The sequence below is a fragment of the Triturus cristatus genome, chromosome 9, assembly GCF_964204655.1.
Source record: "Triturus cristatus chromosome 9, aTriCri1.1, whole genome shotgun sequence".
Taxonomy (NCBI): Eukaryota; Metazoa; Chordata; class Amphibia; order Caudata; family Salamandridae; genus Triturus; species Triturus cristatus.
The window spans coordinates 924,277,386-924,301,213 of record NC_140592.1 but is presented as its reverse complement, the minus strand read 5'-3'; positions in this window follow the sequence as shown (position 1 = coordinate 924,301,213).

Sequence of the window (23,828 nt, the reverse complement as noted above, 5' to 3'; positions counted from 1 at the left end):
AGAGTGCCAACCACTCCTCCCCCTGCTCTGTGAACAGAGCAGCCCGCCCTTACCCACAAAGCTGCTGTAGCAGGAATAAATAAAATGATAGTAACATTGAGTTATTATCAGTTTATTAGGTCTCGCCTAGCGTTGCAGCACGAATGCGCTGCCATCGCTTTGCGAGGCATGCAGTATATACTGTAGTGTGGAAGCTTCGCGGAAGCCCCACCCACTCTCTGCCCGTTGGCTTTTGTCTTAAATGCTGCCTTCCAATTGGTTTGAGGCTTTTTAGTCCCTCCTCATTCATCCTTTGTATCCTTCCACGGCTATTTGCCCCTTTGCTCCTAACACTATTTTCTTCACTGTCTCCCCATCCCACCGCCCCATCCCTCAGTCTGTGGCTTCTCACCCTCCCCTGCCCCCCCCCACTCCCGTTTCTGTTTTCTTGCCTGCCGGCACTTCATCTTTATTATTGCCACCTTGAAATATGCGAGTTCAAGATGTGTGCTGTACAAAATCTTCTTGTGTTTGATGAACTAGATTTTAGTGTTACTCTAAATATATTAAGACTCTAGGCAACATTCGGGGTATGCATGGCAACTGACGCCTCTTAATTCACAAATGGCACTGTCGTCGGGTGGGAGGAGCGGCAGTGTTTTAACTCATGCTTAAAACGAGCACCTTTAATAACTTCCTCTGAATTCAGTGCTATAATCTTGTGTACTAAGGTGACGCGCTAAAGAAATGCATTTTTTTAATTCTGAAGAGACATTATCGCACATTTACATCATGTTTACTGTATGACTAACATGCTGATCATTTTCACGGCTCGCCCACTGGCTTGTATACGCTTGGCTTGTCTCCGGCTGGCTCTGCGTGCTAATTAATATATTGACTCGCGCATCCTCTAAAAAAGTGAGATGAATGGATACATGACAGTGAGCCTGGTAGATGGTAGAGAAATAGACTGGTGCAGACAAACAGACAAAGTCAGTCTCTATTGCCTCACGTCAGAATCATCACTTTCAATAACCTAAAAATCTGCCAGCAACTCCCGCATGCCCCAACCTCATCCCCCTCACCTATTCTTCGCAGAAGCGGTAGATTCTGAGCTGTGCCCTTCTGGTGCAGAGGGGCACGGCAGAGTCTGTAGAAGTGCTGGGATCCCTAGCCTCTCCGGGCGGGCACCTAAGCCTTCCGGGTGCCTTCATATTCAGGATAAATGAATACATTTTGTTCTGTGCTTTAGTTGCCCCTATGTGAGCACTGTCTGGTAGATGGAGCTTTGTGTTGATAAACACATTCAGAGAGGGGGTTGTGTACAAACAACAGCCACAATACGGTACGTTTTGAACATGTAGTTAAATACCTGCTCATCGAGTACCTCATTGGTTGATCATTCCATGGCACTACCAAAATTACATTCGGACACATTTGCTCAACTGTAAAACACTCCCTTCTATGGGTCATTTAACAACCCGGGGCTTTGGGGTTAGGTAACCTACTTTGGATGCTGTGTAAAAGAGTAAATACAAAAATTAATGCAATTAAACTTAGCAACTAGTACTGTCTAAAACACTGTGAAAACTGACACGCATTCTGGCATTTTGTTAAGTTAATGTCGATTTTCTCATAAATGCGAGTAAAGTACTCTTAATATCTTAATGAAATCTGCACACTTTGTAACTAATAGCATCGGGCGACCTTTGACAGCTAGGCAATGAATACATTTTCATGTACCCTGAAGTCCCCCTGCCCCCTTGGCAAACTTCATTGCCTCCCAGTGTTTGGGGGATAACCAAGACGCAGGAGAGTGAGTCAAATAGTCTGTAAGCACTACATTTATTAATGAGTTTCGCATTAGTAAAGCACCATGGTGTGCATGTGTGGCGACACTTAACCCACGAGGTACGTGCCAAGCAATTGTTGACACAATCCACACTTTGTGTCTTTTTCAATATATTTATTACGAAGTGCAGGACCTTTCCAAGGGATTTTGCATACTACATACATTCACTCCAAAAATAAAACGTGTAGGTAAAAAACATTGCCATTTACAACGTCAATAGCTCTAACTCACAAATGCGAGACCTATTTGCATTGCAAATGCTTGTTTCTCCTTTATTTACACTGCGAGAAGCAGTCGGGCAACACTCCTCCATCTTATCGGAGGAGCCACCACTGCCCCTGCATTAAAAAGGACAGGTGGCTAAATAGGGACAGTTACCATTCGTTAGAAGAAATGTTCTTTTGTTTAATGGTTGTATAAATTTGAGGTACCTACTTTTTAGTGCAGTTGCTATGGTATTTACATTCAGAGAAACTCTGTAACTGTTGTTACACGAAATTCAATTGTGAAGTAAGGGAGGAAGTTGTCTGCAGAGATGCACGACAGGGGGACCATAAAGAACCTCTAACGGCGGCGGTACATGCTGAACATAAGTGCAACCCTTAGAGCAATAAGGACCCATAACCACACAGCGCACACAGGCGCCAATTTCTGTCTTGCTTTGCTTTCAAGACTGCAGGCGCCATCCTTCTCCTTTATGGTGGGTTGTTTAATGGCGAGAAAGCCGTGATTTGGTGTGGGCGGAAGTACTACAAGATCACAACAGTGGAGTAGCTTGTGAGAAAAGGTAAAGTGCATTTTGTCTTTCTCTCGTTGTGCCAGTCCGTGTATGGAGAGCGTTCATGAAGGTTTAATTCAGCATTCTCCTCCATTCTTCAGGGCTCATGTTGTGAATGCATAATTATACGGTTTTAACCAGCAGGATACAGCTTGCGAGCAGTGTAAAAGTACAAAAACGTGTTTCTTGGGTTTCTTTAGGTGTTGAATCATAATATAGACCCTTCGTCATTTTTTGGAGCTTTGATTCTGTTTTGAATGTTAATTTAAGCAAACGTTGTGTAGTTTGTATTTCAGACACACGCTAGCTAATTTCACATCTCTATTAGGGTTCTTATAAAAAAAAGTCTTACATTTGTATGAGAACTGGCCCATTGCTGATTCACAAACTACACCTAAGTTTGACTTATGTGCTGATATAGGCGCATTGTCAAGTGTAAATTCATTTTTTTTGTTCACAAAATGAGATTGTACATTTGTAATGCGAGTTGTGCCCACTGCAGGGCAGGGAGTGGGCTAAGTGATATTTCCCATAGACATACAGCTATGTTCAGAGCCAATTTCAATTTTTTTTTTACTTCTGATTGTGTCATTTTCATTTTTTCTTATTTTTTTTTTTTTACTAAAACAAGCATTTTAACAATTGTGTTCTCTTTTTAACTGGAAGCCAGTTCAGATCACGAAGAACTTGGACAGCCTGGCTCTATCTGTCCACATGGGTCCACTGAAGACTGCTGACTAAACAGGTGCTCTGTCATATTCTGAAATTCCTCAACTCCTACAGTTTATTAAAATAATTTCCTCTTAGTTTGAATTTAACGTGTATTAACTAATAATGCCCTAAGTATGCTGTGTAGCCTTCCAAACGTTCAAGCTTTTGGTCAGTAAGTAAGTGGGTCAAAGTGAAGATTGACTGGATACCAATTGTCCCCCCAAATGCGACCGCCTGGAGCTTCCTGCGTGGTACGTTGCTCTAGCCCTTGAAAGGAGGAGACAGCCTGAAACAGTGGAAGATTATTTTTGAGAAACTCTTTGCAAGAACAGAGTGGCGAGAAATGACAGGACTGGTGTGGAGAAACTACCAAAACCAGCACAGATGAGATAACATCCCATGGGAAGCCACAAACTAGAAAACAATATAATCAGTTTTGCCAAAAGGAGCGGGAAATAATATTTTTACATTTTAAAAGAAAACTTGAAGTACAAAACTAAAGGCGTGTTTGTTCCTAAATATAAATGGTTGCTGAGGACTAGCAACAAAAACCAGCAACTTGGAGAGAATTTGTTGAGCTGAAATATGGGCTGATTTACAGTAGACACTATTGCCCAGATTTCTCATTATTTGACGCAGCGCAACGCAACGCAGCAAGACCACTTTTTTACGCTGCGTCAAATAGAGAGGACAGGAATGCCCCATATCTATCAAGATATGGCACATTCTTGCCCTCTCCCTGTGCTGGCATACTGTGTGCTGCCTAGTGCCAATACAGGCCCCCTTGCGCCATGGTGCAAGGGTGCCTGCGTTGCAGGCAGGATTGTTTTTGTGCAGGAAGGGATACCTTCCTGCACAAAAACTATCCTAGGAGGCGTTTTCCTCTTTCTAAGTGTGCTGCTGAGTGCAGCACACTTAGAAAGAGGATACAAGGAGGAGAAATTGGTATATTTCTCGTGGTTGCGCCTTTAATGCGTTCCCAGGTTTATCAGTCTTGTTAAATCTGAGAATGCGGCAAAAAGCGTGGGTGAATGCTTGGGACACCCACATTCCACCTATGTGTAATGCCTTCCCGGTGCAAAGTAATGCAAAGCAGCGACTTGCGCTGTCTTGCATTAGTGCAGACTTACCAAGAAACGCAGGGCCCCACAGGGTGGCTTTGTGTGGCCTACTGGCTTGGTAAATCTAATTTATGGATTGCGTTGCACGTTCGTCACCTTGTATGACGCAAAGGCAGCACAATCCTTTGATAAATCTGAGCCTATGGCTCTGGTTCAGGGACGCCCTTGTAAAATATGACTTACAGAGTTATGCTAATATCTGGCTAATTCACACACGTACCTGACCTATGTGGGCATAACCTATGCATATTGTAAATTATACACGTAAATGCACAATATTTACAAATATTGCCATTATGCCCCCTCTTTTCTTAACCTTGAATCTGTATAGAGTACAGATTGTGTACAAGTGGCATGTGTGGAGTTAGGAAATTACTGAAATGGAGGTTTTTTCTATGGATGAATATTGTTGGACTACAAAAATATTGTCCCTAAAATGTTTTTTTCTTTTTACATCCCTTGTAAAAATGATAAATATTGGTGCTCCTTTTCACACTTAGGAGCAGAATTTGATACAGTCATAATTTACCGCATTTTCTACAATTCTGCTGCCTCCGTGTTTGTATTTAGTGGCTCCCATGGGTTTTAATTAGGGCGTTGAGGTTGTTGATGTGGATTTGAATAAAACACAGTAGTTTATGGAAATCACCTTTTGCTTTCATTTTAATACCACAATGAGCGCACAAACTTGATGCAAACGTCACTTTGTGCATTTTGGGAAAAAGAAAGTGATTTTTCTAATGCCACATACACAATTACCATAAGTGAGCGACTTTGAAATTGGTGATGTGAAGTTGTTGAAGTATAGTAGAATAACGTGGCAATCTGCCTTTTCTTTATTTCCAGCATTACACCATATCTTGTCATAAGGAAGGTGGACATGGCCCATTGCAGACTGGTAGTCGCATGCTGTTCAGACCATAAATGGAGATAGCCCATTGCACATTGGTGGTCACAGGCTTGTCGTAAACTTTTGAGAACACAGCCAATCGCAGATTGGTGGTCACGTGCATGGCAGAAGAGCGGTGTACTCGGCTCATCGTAGAGTCAATTGGTCACAGACTCATTAGAGAAGGAACGCATAGGGCTCTTCACATTGGTGGTATAGCTGACAAGGGCACATTGATGTTTTTGGGCATTAGTTCGATTGCGAAGGTGAGTGGTGTTATTTTCCTGGAGTTGCAGCAGTGTTGCAAATGTGATGTAAATCCGTTCAGCTGTTTTTGAGACATTTGCATTTAAAAAGGGGCTCTGGGTGGACATGAAGAGATTAATAATTTAGGAATATCTGGAAGGCTGGTTCCACTGGGGTCCTGCGGTACCAAAATTGTAAAGAATAGCGCCTTTGATTGGCTGAGGGAGCTTTTTCTCATGTCAGCCATTTTGATAGAGCATGAGAGGTTCCAGTCCCACTGTCCTGAGCTATCTGATTGGCTAGATGCAACTCTGAACAAAATGTTGCAACTGTCATCATTACAAGACATTGGCACTCAGTACCCATGTCCTGAAAATCTTTTTCAAAACGGTATAAGGAGGCAGGGTAGGGACACCATGTGCACCAGGCACATTTGAGTGGACCCGGAAGTGCATCCCAGAAGCCAAATGAAAAAACAAATTGGGTTGCGAGTACCATAGTATTTCAACAGGATGCAGGGCTGCCCTGCCTTGAGGTGCCACCATACCGTATGCAGCCTTTGTGACACGTTTTTCCTGCCAACTGGCATTTCATAGCCTGCACTGCACCATGTAAATAAGCAATGGGGTAGATGCAGGTGGCAAAATTGCTGTCGGTAGGGTAGGAAGAGGAATCAGCGATGTGTGGGGGCACCCCGTAAATATAAAATAACAAGTGGCAATCACTGTGCCTAGAGTAAGTTGGTGTTTGCCTGTGATTAAATATCTGCCAATCCTGTGGTACTGCAGCTGGAGCTGCCATTCAAGTGTCCACCCCATTGTACCACAGCGCTGTGCAAACTTTCTCGGGGAATCTTTCGAGGTCATGTGGTACTATGGGGTGGAAGCTCTGTGGAAAGTACTACAGTACTCAAAAAAAAAAGGAAAAACTGAGAACAAATTGCAGGTTGTTTACCTGTGTGCTGTTAGTCTGAAGGGCATGTGCAGTGGGGAGTGAGTGCCCGCTGTGGTTTGGGTGCATTCAATGCCCCACTGTCCATGGTCAAAGGCAGTGCACAGGTGGGTAGGGCACCCACTGTGGGTTGGGTGTAGGGCATGGCCAGACGTTGAGCCCTGTGTCCAACCCCCACTGCACATGGGAAAAGGCTATGCTCATGTGTGGGCTGCATGTCCCGTTGGGTGCAGGCTCTTTGGCCATTCACCCTGTGTGTTGGCTGTAGGTTGCCTGAGGGAATTGGGTGTATACGCCTGTTTGACTATGGTAAAAAAAAAGTAGAAATTCTTTGAAAAAACACAAAGGTTACAGTGACATTTTAGTTAGGTATGTGTTAGACCTGTCAGACTTAGAGTAGTCTTCCCCCAACCATTTTGCCTCACTTCTCCAATTTATGCTGATCTTGTTTCTGTTGGCCATAGGTCTCTGTGCACTTTACCACTGCTGACGAGTACTAAACTGTTTGCACTCTCTCCTTTAAACATGGTACCATTGGCATACACCCAACTGGCACATTTGATGTACTTGTGGTCCCTAGTACAGTGTTACTACATGTACCAAGGGCCTGTAAATTAAATGCTTCTAATGGGCCTGCAGCACTTCTTGTGCCACCCACTTAAAAAATCCTTTAAGCATGTCCCAGGCCTGCCATTGCAGCCTGTGTGCAGTTTTAAACTGCCATTTCGACCTCCTACACCTTCTTTTTTTAATACATGTGAGTCACCCTAGGGTAGGCCTTACACAGCCCAAAAGGCAGGTTGCAGTGTATTTACAAAGTTGGACATGTACTTTTAACTTTTACAGGTCCTGGTAGTGAAAAACTCTTAAATTCATTTTTCACTGCAGCAAGACCTACTTCTTTTATAGGATAACATTGGGTCACCTTATTACATTTAATACATGATAACGTTCAATTGGGAACACATAGGAATGTCATATTTGGTCTCTAAAGAATTGTAATTTAAAGCCCTCTTTAATGGTAAAGTTGGATTTTAAGTCACAATTCAGAAAATGCCACATTTGGTGCCTACAGCCTGCATCCCTGGTCACATGAGTAGTTGTAGCTGGCAGTTAGTCTTTGTGTATTGTTCCCAGATAGTGAGACAAAAGGGGAATAATTGTTGGCAGGATGGGCCATCTCTGACTTGACAAAAGGGAGGAGCTGCCATCTACCACACTTGCACATCACAATACCCCTATCTGAGCACTCTCACAAATGGTATGACACTAGTCTTTTGTGCCCCTAGACAAGCTAGGACCTGGACAGGGAGGCGGGAAATTCCAAACACCTCTGGGGGTGGAAACCTCTTAAACCTTCCCCTTCTTCAAAGCTGGCACCAAGTATAAATATTGGACCCTCAGACCCAACTCTTCAGTAAACCTCTGGACCTATGGAAGACTCATAAGTACTGTTGTGCTGCTCTGGAAGAAGGGCTGCTATTCTGCTACCCTGTTACCTGAGTGAGAAGGACTGTGTTAGGAATTGGGTTACTGTTTGACTGGGTTGTGAGCCCTGGTAAAGCAGCAACCACAATCCTATTCAGGGTAAGGCACAAGCAAACCACAAATTAACCTATGCTCAACCCCCTGGTGGCTTGGCACAGAGCAATCAAGCTTAACTTAAAGGCAATGTGTAAACCATTTGTGCAACGCTTCAAACAGTAAACACTGAAAACACCACACAAAAAGGATCCCAAACCAGGTAGGAAAAATAGAGCAAAATTTAGTAAATAAAACAAGACAAAAATGACAAAAATCTGTAGAACCAGAGATATGCAATTTTAAAGATTTCAGAGAATTTAGTGCCAAAAGGCGTGACGCACCAACGGTGAATATCTGGTTGCATCGGACCTGGCAAAGTCACAAGTTACGTCCGACCATGATGGAGCAAATGCTGGTTTATGGGGACCCAGTTATGCCCAATGATCAGAGTACCTTAAATCCTGGGTTGCAGAGTGTTGCGTGGATCCATGTCGAAGATGCGCCAAACAGCTGAGGTGATGCGTCAGTTCCAAAATGCAGTAAAACTGCAGTGGAAGCTCTTGTTGTGTGAACATCAAGGATCCCATCAACGGGGCTGCTGCACACAGTCTGTTCAGAACAGCTGCGATACGGAGTCCGGCATCGTCATTAAGGCTGACATCAACGAGTAATGTGAGGGCCTGCGCAAAGGATGCGTTGCAGAGTCGCGGTTCTGAAGGCGATGCGGGATGCAGGGGTGATGCAACTCTTTGCAATGGGTCCAATCCACGCTGCAGCGGAGATGCATCTGTTCTGCTCGGGGTTGCACCGCACAGCAGAGGTGATGCGTCGGTTCTGCTACATCCACAGAGGCTGTCAAAGCACCTTACGCTCAATTCCAAGGGTCCAGGACTGAAGTGGCACCACTTGGCAAGGTAGAATTTCAGATGGCAGAGTCCAGGTGCAGATGCAAGGCTGTTGGCCTTGAAGTCACTTTGGGTTCTGGGTTCAAGTGATTCTGGGAGAGTCCTTCTCACCCAGGCCAGAGGACAGCAGGCAAGCGGTCAGCACAGCAGCTCAGAAGTTTCTTCAGAGCAACAGTCCAGCAGAGTGGCAGACCTGGTAGCAGCACAGCTGTCCTTCTTCCTGTCATAGTATCCACAGGTCCAGAAGTGTACTGAAGTGATGGTTTCAGAGGTCCTTCTGAGGACCTTCTTTTATGCATGGTTGTGCCTTTTAAGTGAGGAGAAACGTCTGGAGGCATGCTTTTGAAGTGCGCAGATGCCCTGCCTTCCCTGCTCTGGCTCTAGACTAACTACAGGGGCCTATGCAGCCTTTGTGTGGAGGCAGGACACAGCCTATTCAGATGTAAGTGAGGCTGGGCCCAGCTTCTCCATTCCATCCTGCCAGTGATGGCCCCTCCTGTCACACCTAAGCTCCCATTGTGTGTGACTGTCTAGGAGGAATACACAGCGTCCAACTGCCAACTTCACCCAGTCATGTGACCAGAGCCATGCTGCAGGTATCAAATGGCTTAGGAAAGAAAATGCTAACTCTCTAAGGGCCTCATGTAGGTAAATAAATTTTACCGGTTCTTAAATACCGAGCCGTACCGAATCGGTAAATTAGAATCGGTAAGTTATATGTAGGTAAAAATTCGGTAACAGTTACCGATTCGGTAACATTCGGTAAATACGAATCGGAATTCACCGAATCGGAAAATACCGAGGTGATAATTACCGAATCTGAAAATACCGAGGTGGTATCTACCGATTCGGAAAAGACCGAGGTGGTATCCACCGATTCGGAAAACACCGAATCGGTATGTACGGATTCGGTAAATAACATCACATGACTTGACGAAACAGCTAATCCTGTGCAACGACAGCCCACCCAACCAGGAACTGCCCACACCCAGGCAGGTGTACACAATTAGCCGACGTGGCCACACCCAGGCAGGTGTACATAATTAGCCGACCCTGGAGAGGCTTGGAGTGCAGAGGAGAGGCAGGGAGCAGTTGCATGTGCGAGCGGGAAACGAACAGCATGTCCAGCCAGAGAACACAGAAAGACGGAGGGGAAAGGAGGAGGAAGCTCAAATTCAGCCCCAAGGAACTCCAGGTGCTGGTGGAGGAGGTGGTGAAGCAGCACCAGAAGCTGTTTGGGAGGCAATCCCTGCAAGTGCCTGAGGCCGAAAAGCGCAACATATGGCTGGCCATCCAGGCGCAGGTCAATGCTGTGGGAGTGACCCACAGGGACATTGAGGTCCTCAAAAAGCACTGGTATGACCTGAGGATTGTGACCAAGAGGAAGATGGGCGACATCCAGAAGGAGGCCAGCCAGACCGGAGGTGGAACCAACAGGGCACCTGCCCTCACCGAACTGGAGGAGCTGGTGGCGGCCACAATCGAGCAAGAGAGCGTCGTGGGTCTTGGGGACGCCGACAGCTCTGCCAGAGCCGCAACACACCAAGGTAAGACGAAAGCACAGCAATGTAGCCCCCCCTACCCCTATCCCACATCCCCCATTGTGAAACGAGAATCACACTGCAGTCCACACGTGTCAGTGCAGACAGGCAATGCATTCCGGGAAATGCAGTCAGGGCAACACTAACCATGACGTAAATGTCACAGGGCAACAGGGCATGTCACGCACTCGAGGCACAAGGAGACAGAGGACAGATTGGAATGTGAAATGATTTATTGTGACGCTTGCAATGCAGCCCTTCGGGGACACTGAGCCAATGTTGTTTTTCTGTCCACAGATGTGACATCATGCAGTACAGGGCATGCTGCAGGGGAGACGGCACACCTGCCACAAAAATCACCTCTAGCCAGCACGAGTTCAGACCAGGGAGCAGGCCCACTGGCAGCCGCACCACCAACACAGCCAGCCTCGCCGCACACAGAGCCAGCATCACCTCACCGAGAGCCAGCATCACCACAACCACAGCCAGCATCGCCACTCATGTTCGAATCACCGGCCACATCTCCGCTTGCAGGTGTGAGAATGAGGAGGCGTCCAGCAGCCAGGCTACGAGCCTTCGACACCTCGTCAGACGACAGCATGGGCCCAGAAGACCGCACCGGGCACCAGGAAGGGAGCCATCCCACTGTGCCCCACACCTCACAGGCAGCACAGACGGGAGCAAGAGGGCGCCGCAGGTCGCGTGTCCAGAGTCCACCAGCACCCACTGACGGCCATGGTGTCTTCTTGGGGCTCGAGGGCCAAATGTTGAAGCAACAGCGCCTGCAATCAAAGGCAGTTATGTCAGTCCAGAGGCACATGCGGGTGATGAAGACAAGCTTAGTCTACATGGACACAAACATTGGCGGCATGGCTGCGGGCATTCGGGACATGTCCCAGTCAATCCAGCAGTTGTGCAGCAAATTAGATGCTGACATCGAAGCACGGCGCCGGGAACGCCAGAGAAGGGACACTACCAGCAGGGCACTCAACCGTCTGGCAACTGCGACTTCCCTACTTTGCCGGCGCTCTGTGACGATGCAGGAGGGCCTAACACAGTGCTGCAGCGACCTGTCTCGGGGGATGGTGCAGGTGACAAGTGCACTAGGGGTGCTATTGACTAGTCAGGCGTCGACAACTGCTGCAGGGGATGCTGCGGAGCGCATCGACACCAGCAGCAGCATCACACCCCCCGTCCCAGAAGCACGCAGGAGCAGCAGGCGGCTTGGGGTTGGCTCTAGTGAGGATGCACAGGCCGTGCAATCCACCACTGCAGCGCGTATGCGCAAACATTGATGTGGCCCTGCTTAGCCACTTCCCATTGGGTGACGTAACCCTGGACATACTCCTTGTATAGATGGTATATTGCCAGATTGGCCTATTCATGTGTTCATGGCGTGGTGCCACATTAAACTACGTCATGACTTCTCACAACTCGCTGTGTCCCCTCACTTACTCAGAAATAGTTGCATGTGATCTCTGCCCGTCTCTCTCTCCCATCGATTGCAGTTGGCACTCTAGCTGCGCTGCCCTCTGGCTGGCCTGACTCATCCTCGTTGTCCTCAAAATATGTTAGTTCCACATCTGTACCTTTTTTCGTGGCAAGGTTGTGCAGCATTGCACAAGTGGCAATAATCTTGCAGCAGGTGATGGGTTTGTACTGGCGTGCGCCTCCGCTCTTGTGGAGGCAGCGGAACCTGCTCTTCAGTAGTCCAAACGTGCGCTCCACCACATTGCGTGTTGTTTTGTGGGCCACGTTGTATCGTCTCTCACTCTGGGTTGCTGGGTGTAGGTAGGGAGTGAGGATGAATGAACGGCATGCATATGCACTGTCGCCTGGATGAGTAAGAGGGAACCATCAGTTACATGCCTCTATACACTCTGATTTGCAGGTTTCAAGGGGCGTCACTGTTACTTACCCAGCAGGTATCCCTCTCCGAATTCGCCGGCACTCAGTCGTGTGTAGATCCCACTATTCTGGAAGATGTAAGAGTCGTGGGTGCTCCCAGGAAACTTTGCAACAATATCTGTGATGATGTTCCCTGCATCACAGATCACCTGCACATTGATGGAGTGGGTGGACTTCCTGTTCCTGTAGATGTGCTCTGTATCAGCTGGTGGACAGATTGGGATGTGTGTACCATCAATACAGCCGATGACATGGGGGAACTGTGCCATGTGATAAAAGTCTGTTTTTGTTTTCTGCAGTGCAGCCTGTGTGTTTGGGAAGCTTATGTAGTGGTGCATTCTCTGCATCATGGCATCCAGGAACTTCCTGAAGAAACGGGACAGGCAACTCTGGGATACACCACCCACCGCAGCTATCACCACCTGATAACTGCCGGATGCCAGTAGATGTAGGCTGCAGAGCACCTGCACATGTGGTGGTATGGCGTGCGCCCTTCTTGTTGGCTGGTCCAGGAGTGGGTGCAGGTCCCTTATCAGGTCCATGATGGTTTCGGGGTGTAGCCTGTACCTCTCATGTATCTCTGCATCAGTCAGCTGTAATAGTGTGATGCGCTGTCTGTAGATTTGTTCCTCCCGTCGCCACACCCTCAGTCCTGCTGCCTGTAGACGTAGGCGCCTTGCAATGACGTACATGGCGGCCATGTTGTCCACGCTGTTGCATTTTGGGATTGCTTATGTGCATTGTTGATGGTTACCACCTGCTTTCAATCCGTGTTAATTACCGACTCTTATTTACCGATTTTCCTGGATTTCTTAATTACCGCCTGCTCCTACATGTCATTTTAAATTTTTACCACTTCATATTTACCACTTCATATTTACCGATTCGTTAATTATGTATTCGGTAAACATGAATCGGTATTTTGGAATTCGGTAACTATGAATCGGTATTTACCGCCTCATATTTACCGAAAAGTGGTTTTTGGACTCCTACATCTCACTTGTCTGAATACCGGTCGGTAACGGCATATTTACCGAAAATCGGCCGTTACCGACCGGTATTTCGCTACCTACATGAGGCCCTAAAAGTGGCATTTTCAGAATTGTAATTTGAATTTTGACTTCACCATAAATTAGGATTATAGATTAGGATTCTTGAGAGACCAAACATGACCAAGTTATTGCTTCCAATTTGGAAATGACACTTATAAAATGTAATATCCAATTGTTATCCTATGGGATAAATAGGCCTTGCAGAACTGAAAAATACATTTGAGTTTTTCACTACATGTAAAACTTAAAAGTATATGTCAAACGTTTTAAATACACTGCACCCTGCCCTTGGCCTGTCTAAGGCCTACCTTAGGGGCGACTTACATGTATTAAAAGGAAGGTTTGGCCCTGGCAAAAAGTCTATTTTTACCAGGCCTGCATGACAGGTTAAACCTGTACCCACAGGCTCAGCAATGGCAGGCCTGAGATATGTTTAAAGGGCTACTTACTTGGATGATGTTATCAGTGCTGCAGGCCCACTAGTATCATTTAATTTCCAGGCCTTGGGCATATGTAGTGCACTTTACTAGGGACTTCTAAGTAAACTAAATATGCCAATTATAAGTAAATTAAATATGCCAATTGGGTATAAGCCAAAGTTACCAGGTTTTGAGCACCATCACTGGTTAGCAGTTGTAAAGTGCACAGAGTTCTAATGCCAGCAAAACAAAGTCAGCAAAAACAGGTCTGAAGGCAAAACGTTAGGAGGAAACCACGCCAACGATGTCAGGTTTAACAGACTGGACCTGCATCTTAAACCCAAGACCACCAAAGTGACTCTAAGGGCTAGTTTGCTGGCCTCCTGATCAGATGCTCAGGAACATAAAAGCCTTCAACCTGACACCTGGACTCTCTCTGCTATGAGAATTAAACCCCAACTTGTGGCACCTCAGTCTTGGATCCTTAGAAGTGGGCCTGAAGGGGCTCTGCCAGCCCAGCTGTTGTCCGAGCACAACCAATGCAGTGAGACACATCACCTTGCAGCCCCACATCGGAACTGCCATAGCGCGACGCATCCCAAACGCAGGACCCCGCAGCCCTTTGGAAATGGCGCTCTTCAACACAGGGACTCGCATCACAGCCCTCAACTCTTTGGAGCTGGTCTGCGCAATGCATCCTTGGCACAGGAACTCGCTCTGCAGCACCGCAGCTCCAATACAGGATCCCACTGCCCATTGGAACCTTCGCTGTCCTATGCATCCTCCCCCCTGGAACTTGCTATGGTCTGCAACTCAGATTTAAAGTTCTCCGTTCAACAGGCCTAACTTGGTCCATGCATTTAGACTATGCTTCATCGGGGTCGGCCTAAACTTGTCACTGTTTGGCGGGACTACATAACCACAGTTAGTGCTTTTGTGTTTTTAGGCACTATTGTCTTTTAGATCATTAAAATTGGATATTTCTGGGTCTATTGATTGGATCTTTTATCGATTTGTTCTCAAATAATTTATCACAATTTACTCTTTTTATAAATTGGTTTGGTATTTTTCTTGTACTGTGTTTTCATTTTTTTACAGTTTGAAGTGCTGCATAAACACTTTACACGTTGCCTCTAAGTTAAGCATGGCTGCTTTGTGCCAAGCTACTGCAGGGTTAATTTAAGCACAGGTTAGTTTGGGTTTTGCCTGTGACTTCACCCTGAGAAGAATTGTGGTTGCTGCTTGAGTGAAAAATTGACTGAAAACAAAACAAAAGGTTAAAGTGATGTTATAGTTAGGTGTTGAAATGAGATAAAAAATAAGAAAACACTGCAATTCTCAAGTTATATATTACTGAGTTAACTATAACTTGTATCCCCATCGCGCACTGGCTAAAACCTGATATATTACCTCACTCGTGACAGCAAATTACATCATTGATGACATCACAGATGACAGCTCAAATTACCTCATTAATGGCATCACTTATGACATCATCCAGTTATTGTCACAGTGCCGTATGGGGTTTGTGGAGCTGCAGCACTTCAACAGGCTGTGGCCAATTTTCTAGTTACATTAATATGATCAGGGCCAGATGTATGTAGCTAGCATTTTACGATTCCATAATTGCGAATCACAAGGATTCGCAATTAGGAAATCGCAAAATGCAATGTATGAAGATGAATAGTACACTTTTGCGATTCCTGGGGGGTCACAAATGAATATTAATGTGGTAGGTCGCAATTTGGGACCCTCTAGGAATCGCAAAAATCACTGGGATGGTGGCCGGCTGAGATCAGCAGACCACCATGTCCGTGATTGCTTTTCAAAAAGCAATCTTTTTTTTTGTAATGCAGCCTGTTTTCCTTAAAGGAAAACAAGATGGTTTACAAAATTAAAAATGAAAAAGTTTTCTTATCATTTTTTAAGAGCAGGCAGTGGTCCGTGGGACCACTGCCTGCTCTTCAAAATAGTTTTACAAACATTCACAAAGGGAAAGGGGTCCCTTGGGGACCCCTTCCCATTTGTGAATGGGTTACCACCTACTTGAAGTAGGTGGTCAAATGCAAATGTTTTGCGACCACAGTTGCGGTCACAAAACATTCATACATACCGATGCAATCCGGTATTACGAAGGGACGCCCTAAACACGCCCCTTCCTAATACCGAATCGCAAACCCATTTTGCGATTCGTTAACAGGTTACCGAATCGCAAAATCTTGTTTGCTGCATCAGAAAAAGCAATTTTTGCGTTCGCAAACGGGCAGATTCTGTGAATCTGCCCGTTTGCAAATGCAAAAATGCTTGATACATCTGCCCGTAAGTCTCATAAAGACTTCACATAACCTGCAGTTTAAAGTCTTGAGGTTGATAGGTATGCACTTCCCACTGAAAAGACACCTTCTGCCAGGCCCAATGGGCAATCCTCTGTAGTTTGTTAAAATACACTACACTTATTCTTGACGTGGCACAAGTACGTACAAGCTTAGAGCCATACTCACAACATCAGTGTGAGATAAACTACCTCTAAGTTGTACACCTTTAGATTCTACATTGTTCAACAATCTGCGTGCTTCAAAATCTTCGGTGAAGTTCTGGAAATAAACATCCACTTCTTATAAATGTTCTTGCTACATAGAATATGTTTATGCACTTTATTTCAAATATTTAACATAGGCACCTGCCCAGATATTGACTGTTTGATCATCTATTGTCAACAGAAGCTTTAGCATTTTCTCATAGATTTGAAATAGGCTTTGACTTTGAGACACAACCTACTTTGAAACATACCTCTACAACCCACATTATGTGCTCTCAGCTGTTACCTTGTTTAACACGAAATATTACTTGCATTCTGTATAACTTTTGACATTCACAATCACACTTGCCTTTAGGGTTCAAGGTATTTCCATGCTGTGGACCCACAAGAGTACACTCAGTATCTCTATGCTGTATATGACTATTGTGTTGTGATGTCATCAGTGATGTAATTTGAGGTGTAATCAATGATATCATAGATGTTGTAATTTAACACCTTATGAGTGATGTAAAACAAAAGATCATAAACAATGCATTCAACAAGCTCAAGATATTCTTAGCTCAGTAAATTATAACTGGTGAATTTCAGCAGTTTAAACACCTAACTATAACATCACTTTAACCTTTGTTTTCTTCAGTTAATATATACTTACATCTAAAGAGAGAGATAAAGTGAAATTATGATCACTGATAAATGATTAAAACAAAATTGCAACTTAAAAAAAAAGAGCACTAAAGGTGATAACTAATTGGCAGCTGACAATACCAAACAATGTAAAATATGTCAACTGTATTTAGATGAAGATATTGCTTTTATCTAATTTGTCTTTCTTTTCTATATCTACCCCTTTTGATGGCACTGCTTCTTACCTTCCTGCTGAAGTAGATTGGTCAGTTCACTGCCCAACACACTTGCATATCAGATCTACAATAAGACAGATTACTTTTCCGCTATGAAGAAACACAATGTGACCCTTCGTCATTTTTTGGAGCTTTGATTCTGTTTTGAATGTTAATTTAAGCAAACGTTGTGTAGTTTGTATTTCAGACACACGCTAGCTAATTTCACATCTCTATTAGGGTTCTTATAAAAAAAAGTCTTACATTTGTATGAGAACTGGCCCATTGCTGATTCACAAACTACACCTAAGTTTGACTTATGTGCTGATATAGGCGCATTTTCAAGTGTAAATTCATTTTTTTTGTTCACAAAATGAGATTGTACATTTGTAATGCGAGTTGTGCCCACTGCAGGGCAGGGAGTGGGCTAAGTGATATTTCCCATAGACATACAGCTATGTTCAGAGCCAATTTCAAATTTTTTTTTACTTCTGATTGTGTCATTTTCATTTTTTCTTATTTTTTTTTTTTACTAAAACAAGCATTTTAACAATTGTGTTCTCTTTTTAACTGGAAGCCAGTTCAGATCACGAAGAACTTGGACAGCCTGGCTCTATCTGTCCACATGGGTCCACTGAAGACTGCTGACTAAACAGGTGCTCTGTCATATTCTGAAATTCCTCAACTCCTATAGTTTATTAAAATAATTTCCTCTTAGTTTGAATTTAACGTGTATTAACTAATAATGCCCTAAGTATGCTGTGTAGCCTTCCAAACATTCAAGCTTTTGGTCAGTAAGTAAGTGGGTCAAAGTGAAGATTGACTGGATACCAATTGTCCCCCCAAATGCGACCGCCTGGAGCTTCCTGCGTGGTACGTTGCTCTAGCCCTTGAAAGGAGGAGACAGCCTGAAACAGTGGAAGATTATTTTTGAGAAACTCTTTGCAAGAACAGAGTGGCGAGAAATGACAGGACTGGTGTGGAGAAACTACCAAACCCAGCACAGATGAGATAACATCCCATGGGAAGCCACAAACTAGAAAACAATATAATCAGTTTTGCCAAAAGGAGCGGGAAATAATATTTTTACATTTTAAAAGAAAACTTGAAGTACAAAACTAAAGGCGTGTTTGTTCCTAAATATAAATGGTTGCTGAGGACTAGCAACAAAAACCAGCAACTTGGAGAGAATTTGTTGAGCTGAAATATGGGCTGATTTACAGTAGACACTATTGCCCAGATTCCTCATTATTTGACGCAGCGCAACGCAACGCAGCAAGACCACTTTTTTACGCTGCGTCAAATAGAGAGGACAGGAATGCCCCATATCTATCAAGATATGGCACATTCTTGCCCTCTCCCTGTGCTGGCATACTGTGTGCTGCCTAGTGCCAATACAGGCCCCCTTGCGCCATGGTGCAAGGGTGCCTGCGTTGCAGGCAGGATTGTTTTTGTGCAGGAAGGGATACCTTCCTGCACAAAAACTATCCTAGGAGGCGTTTTCCTCTTTCTAAGTGTGCTGCTGAGTGCAGCACACTTAGAAAGAGGATACAAGGAGGAGAAATTGGTATATTTCTCGTGGTTGCGCCTTTAATGCGTTCCCAGGTTTATCAGTCTTGTTAAATCTGAGAATGCGGCAAAAAGCGTGGGTGAATGCTTGGGACACCCACATTCCACCTATGTGTAATGCCTTTCCGGTGCAAAGTAATGCAAAGCAGCGACTTGCGCTGTCTTGCATTAGTGCAGACTTACCAAGAAACGCAGGGCCCCACAGGGTGGCTTTGTGTGGCCTACTGGCTTGGTAAATCTAATTTATGGATTGCGTTGCACGTTCGTCACCTTGTATGACGCAAAGGCAGCACAATCCTTTGATAAATCTGAGCCTATGGCTCTGGTTCAGGGACGCCCTTGTAAAATATGACTTACAGAGTTATGCTAATATCTGGCTAATTCACACACGTACCTGACCTATGTGGGCATAACCTATGCATATTGTAAATTATACACGTAAATGCACAATATTTACAAATATTGCCATTATGCCCCCTCTTTTCTTAACCTTGAATCTGTATAGAGTACAGATTGTGTACAAGTGGCATGTGTGGAGTTAGGAAATTACTGAAATGGAGGTTTTTTCTATGGATGAATATTGTTGGACTACAAAAATATTGTCCCTAAAATGTTTTTTTCTTTTTACATCCCTTGTAAAAATGATAAATATTGGTGCTCCTTTTCACACTTAGGAGCAGAATTTGATACAGTCATAATTTACCGCATTTTCTACAATTCTGCTGCCTCCGTGTTTGTATTTAGTGGCTCCCATGGGTTTTAATTAGGGCGTTGAAGTTGTTGATGTGGATTTGAATAAAACACAGTAGTTTATGGAAATCACCTTTTGCTTTCATTTTAATACCACAATGAGCGCACAAACTTGATGCAAACGTCACTTTGTGCATTTTGGGAAAAAGAAAGTGATTTTTCTAATGCCACATACACAATTACCATAAGTAAGCGACTTTGAAATTGGTGATGTGAAGTTGTTGAAGTATAGTAGAATAACGTGGCAATTTATTTCCAGCATTACACCATATCTTGTCATAAGGAAGGTGGACATGGCCCATTGCAGACTGGTAGTCGCATGCTGTTCAGACCATAAATGGGGATAGCCCATTGCACATTGGTGGTCACAGGCTTGTCGTAAACTTTTGAGAACACAGCCAATCGCAGATTGGTGGTCACGTGCATGGCAGAAGAGCGGTGTACTCGGCTCATCGTAGAGTCAATTGGTCACAGACTCATTAGAGAAGGAACGCATAGGGCTCTTCACATTGGTGGTATAGCTGACAAGGGCACATTGATGTTTTTGGGCATTAGTTCGATTGCGAAGGTGAGTGGTGTTATTTTCCTGGAGTTGCACCAGTGTTGCAAATGTGATGTAAATCCGTTCAGCTGTTTTTGAGAAATTTGCATTTAAAAAGGGGCTCTGGGTGGACATGAAGAGATTAATAATTTAGGAATATCTGGAAGGCTGGTTCCACTGGGGTCCTGCGGTACCAAAATTGTAAAGAATAGCGCCTTTGATTGGCTGAGGGAGCTTTTTCTCATGTCAGCCATTTTGATAGAGCATGAGAGGTTCCAGTCCCACTGTCCTGAGATATCTGATTGGCTAGATGCAACTCTGAAGAAAATGTTGCAACTGTCATCATTACAAGACATTGGCACTCAGTACCCATGTCCTGAAAATCTTTTTCAAAACGGTATAAGGAGGCAGGGTAGGGACACCATGTGCACCAGGCACATTTGAGTGGACCCAGAAGTGCATCCCAGAAGCCAAATGAAAAAACAAATTGGGTTGCGAGTACCATAGTATTTCAACAGGATGCAGGGCTGCCCTGCCTTGAGGTGCCACCATACCGTATGCAGCCTTTGTGACACGTTTTTCCTGCCAACTGGCATTTCATAGCCTGCACTGCACCATGTAAATAAGCAATGGGGTAGATGCAGGTGGCAAAATTGCTGTCGGTAGGGTAGGAAGAGGAAGCAGCGATGTGTGGGGGCACCCCGTAAATATAAAATAACAAGTGGCAATCACTGTGCCTAGAGTAAGTTGGTGTTTGCCTGTGATTAAATATCTGCCAATCCTGTGGTACTGCAGCTGGAGCTGCCATTCAAGTGTCCACCCCATTGTACCACAGCGCTGTGCAAACTTTCTCGGGGAATCTTTCGAGGTCATGTGGTACTATGGGGTGGAAGCTCTGTGGAAAGTACTACAGTACTCCAAAAAAAAAGGAAAAACTGAGAACAAATTGCAGGTTGTTTACCTGTGTGCTGTTAGTCTGAAGGGCATGTGCAGTGGGGAGTGAGTGCCCGCTGTGGTTTGGGTGCATTCAATGCCCCACTGTCCATGGTCAAAGGCAGTGCACAGGTGGGTAGGGCACCCACTGTGGGTTGGGTGTAGGGCATGGCCAGACGTTGAGCCCTGTGTCCAACCCCCACTGCACATGGGAAAAGGCTATGCTCATGTGTGGGCTGCACGTCCCGTTGGGTGCAGGCTCTTTGGCCATTCACCCTGTGTGTTGGCTGTAGGTTGCCTGAGGGAATTGGGTGTATACGCCTGTTTGACTATGGTAAAAAAAAAAGTAGAAATTCTTTGAAAAAACACAAAGGTTACAGTGACATTTTAGTTAGGTATGTGTTAGACCTGTCAGACTTAGAGTAGTCTTCCCCCAACCATTTTGCCTCACTTCTCCAATTTATGCTGATCTTGTTTCTGTTGGCCATAGGTCTCTGTGCACTTTACCACTGCTGACGAGTGCTAAACTGTTTGCACTCTCTCCTTTAAACATGGTACCATTGGCATACACCCAACTGGCACATTTGATGTACTTGTGGTCCCTAGTACAGTGTTACTACATGTACCAAGGGCCTGTAAATTAAATGCTTCTAATGGGCCTGCAGCACTTCTTGTGCCACCCACTTAAAAAATCCTTTAAGCATGTCCCAGGCCTGCCATTGCAGCCTGTGTGCAGTTTTAAACTGCCATTTCGACCTCCTACACCTTCTTTTTTTAATACATGTGAGTCACCCTAGGGTAGGCCTTACACAGCCCAAAAGGCAGGTTGCAGTGTATTTACAAAGTTGGACATGTACTTTTAACTTTTACAGGTCCTGGTAGTGAAAAACTCTTAAATTCATTTTTCACTGCAGCAAGACCTACTTCTTTTATAGGATAACATTGGGTCACCTTATTACATTTAATACATGATAACGTTCAATTGGGAACACATAGGAATGTCATATTTGGTCTCTAAAGAATTGTAATTTAAAGCCCTCTTTAATGGTAAAGTTGGATTTTAAGTCACAATTCAGAAAATGCCACATTTGGTGCCTACAGCCTGCATCCCTGGTCACATGAGTAGTTGTAGCTGGCAGTTAGTCTTTGTGTATTGTTCCCAGATAGTGAGACAAAAGGGGAATAATTGTTGGCAGGATGGGCCATCTCTGACTTGACAAAAGGGAGGAGCTGCCATCTACCACACTTGCACATCACAATACCCCTATCTGAGCACTCTCACAAATGGTATGACACTAGTCTTTTGTGCCCCTAGAAAAGCTAGGACCTGGACAGGGAGGCGGTAAATTCCAAACACCTCTGGGGGTGGAAACCTCTTAAACCTTCCCCTTCTTCAAAGCTGGCACCAAGTATAAATATTGGACCCTCAGACCCAACTCTTCAGTAAACCTCTGGACCTATGGAAGACTCATAAGTACTGTTGTGCTGCTCTGGAAGAAGGGCTGCTATTCTGCTACCCTGTTACCTGAGTGAGAAGGACTGTGTTAGGAATTGGGTTACTGTTTGACTGGGTTGTGAGCCCTGGTAAAGCAGCAACCACAATCCTATTCAGGGTAAGGCACAAGCAAACCACAAATTAACCTATGCTCAACCCCCTGGTGGCTTGGCACAGAGCAATCAAGCTTAACTTAAAGGCAATGTGTAAACCATTTGTGCAACGCTTCAAACAGTAAACAGTGAAAACACCACACAAAAAGGATCCCAAACCAGGTAGGAAAAATAGAGCAAAATTTAGTAAATAAAACAAGACAAAAATGACAAAAATCTGTAGAACCAGAGTTATGCAATTTTAAAGATTTCAGAGAATTTAGTGCCAAAAGGCGTGACGCACCAACGGTGAATATCTGGTTGCATCGGACCTGGCAAAGTCACAAGTTACGTCCGACCATGATGGAGCAAATGCTGGTTTATGGGGACCCAGTTATGCCCAATGATCAGAGTACCTTAAATCCTGGGTTGCAGAGTGTTGCGTGGATCCATGTCGAAGATGCGCCAAACAGCTGAGGTGATGCGTCAGTTCCAAAATGCAGTAAAACTGCAGTGGAAGCTCTTGTTGTGTGAACATCAAGGATCCCATCAACGGGGCTGCTTCACACAGTCTGTTCAGAACAGCTGCGATACGGAGTCCGGCATCGTCATTAAGGCTGACATCAACGAGTAATGTGAGGGCCTGCGCAAAGGATGCGTTGCAGAGTCGCGGTTCTGAAGGCGATGCGGGATGCAGGGGTGATGCAACTCTTTGCAATGGGTCCAATCCACGCTGCAGCGGAGATGCATCTGTTCTGCTCGGGGTTGCACCGCACAGCAGAGGTGATGCGTCGGTTCTGCTACATCCTCAGAGGCTGTCAAAGCACCTTACGCTCAATTCCAAGGGTCCAGGACTGAAGTGGCACCACTTGGCAAGGTAGAATTTCAGATGGCAGAGTCCAGGTGCAGATGCAAGGCTGTTGGCCTTGAAGTCACTTTGGGTTCTGGGTTCAAGTGATTCAGGGAGAGTCCTTCTCACCCAGGCCAGAGGACAGCAGGCAAGCGGTCAGCACAGCAGCTCAGAAGTTTCTTCAGAGCAACAGTCCAGCAGAGTGGCAGACCTGGTAGCAGCACAGCTGTCCTTCTTCCTGTCATAGTATCCACAGGTCCAGAAGTGTACTGAAGTGATGGTTTCAGAGGTCCTTCTGAGGACCTTCTTTTATGCATGGTTGTGCCTTTTAAGTGAGGAGAAAC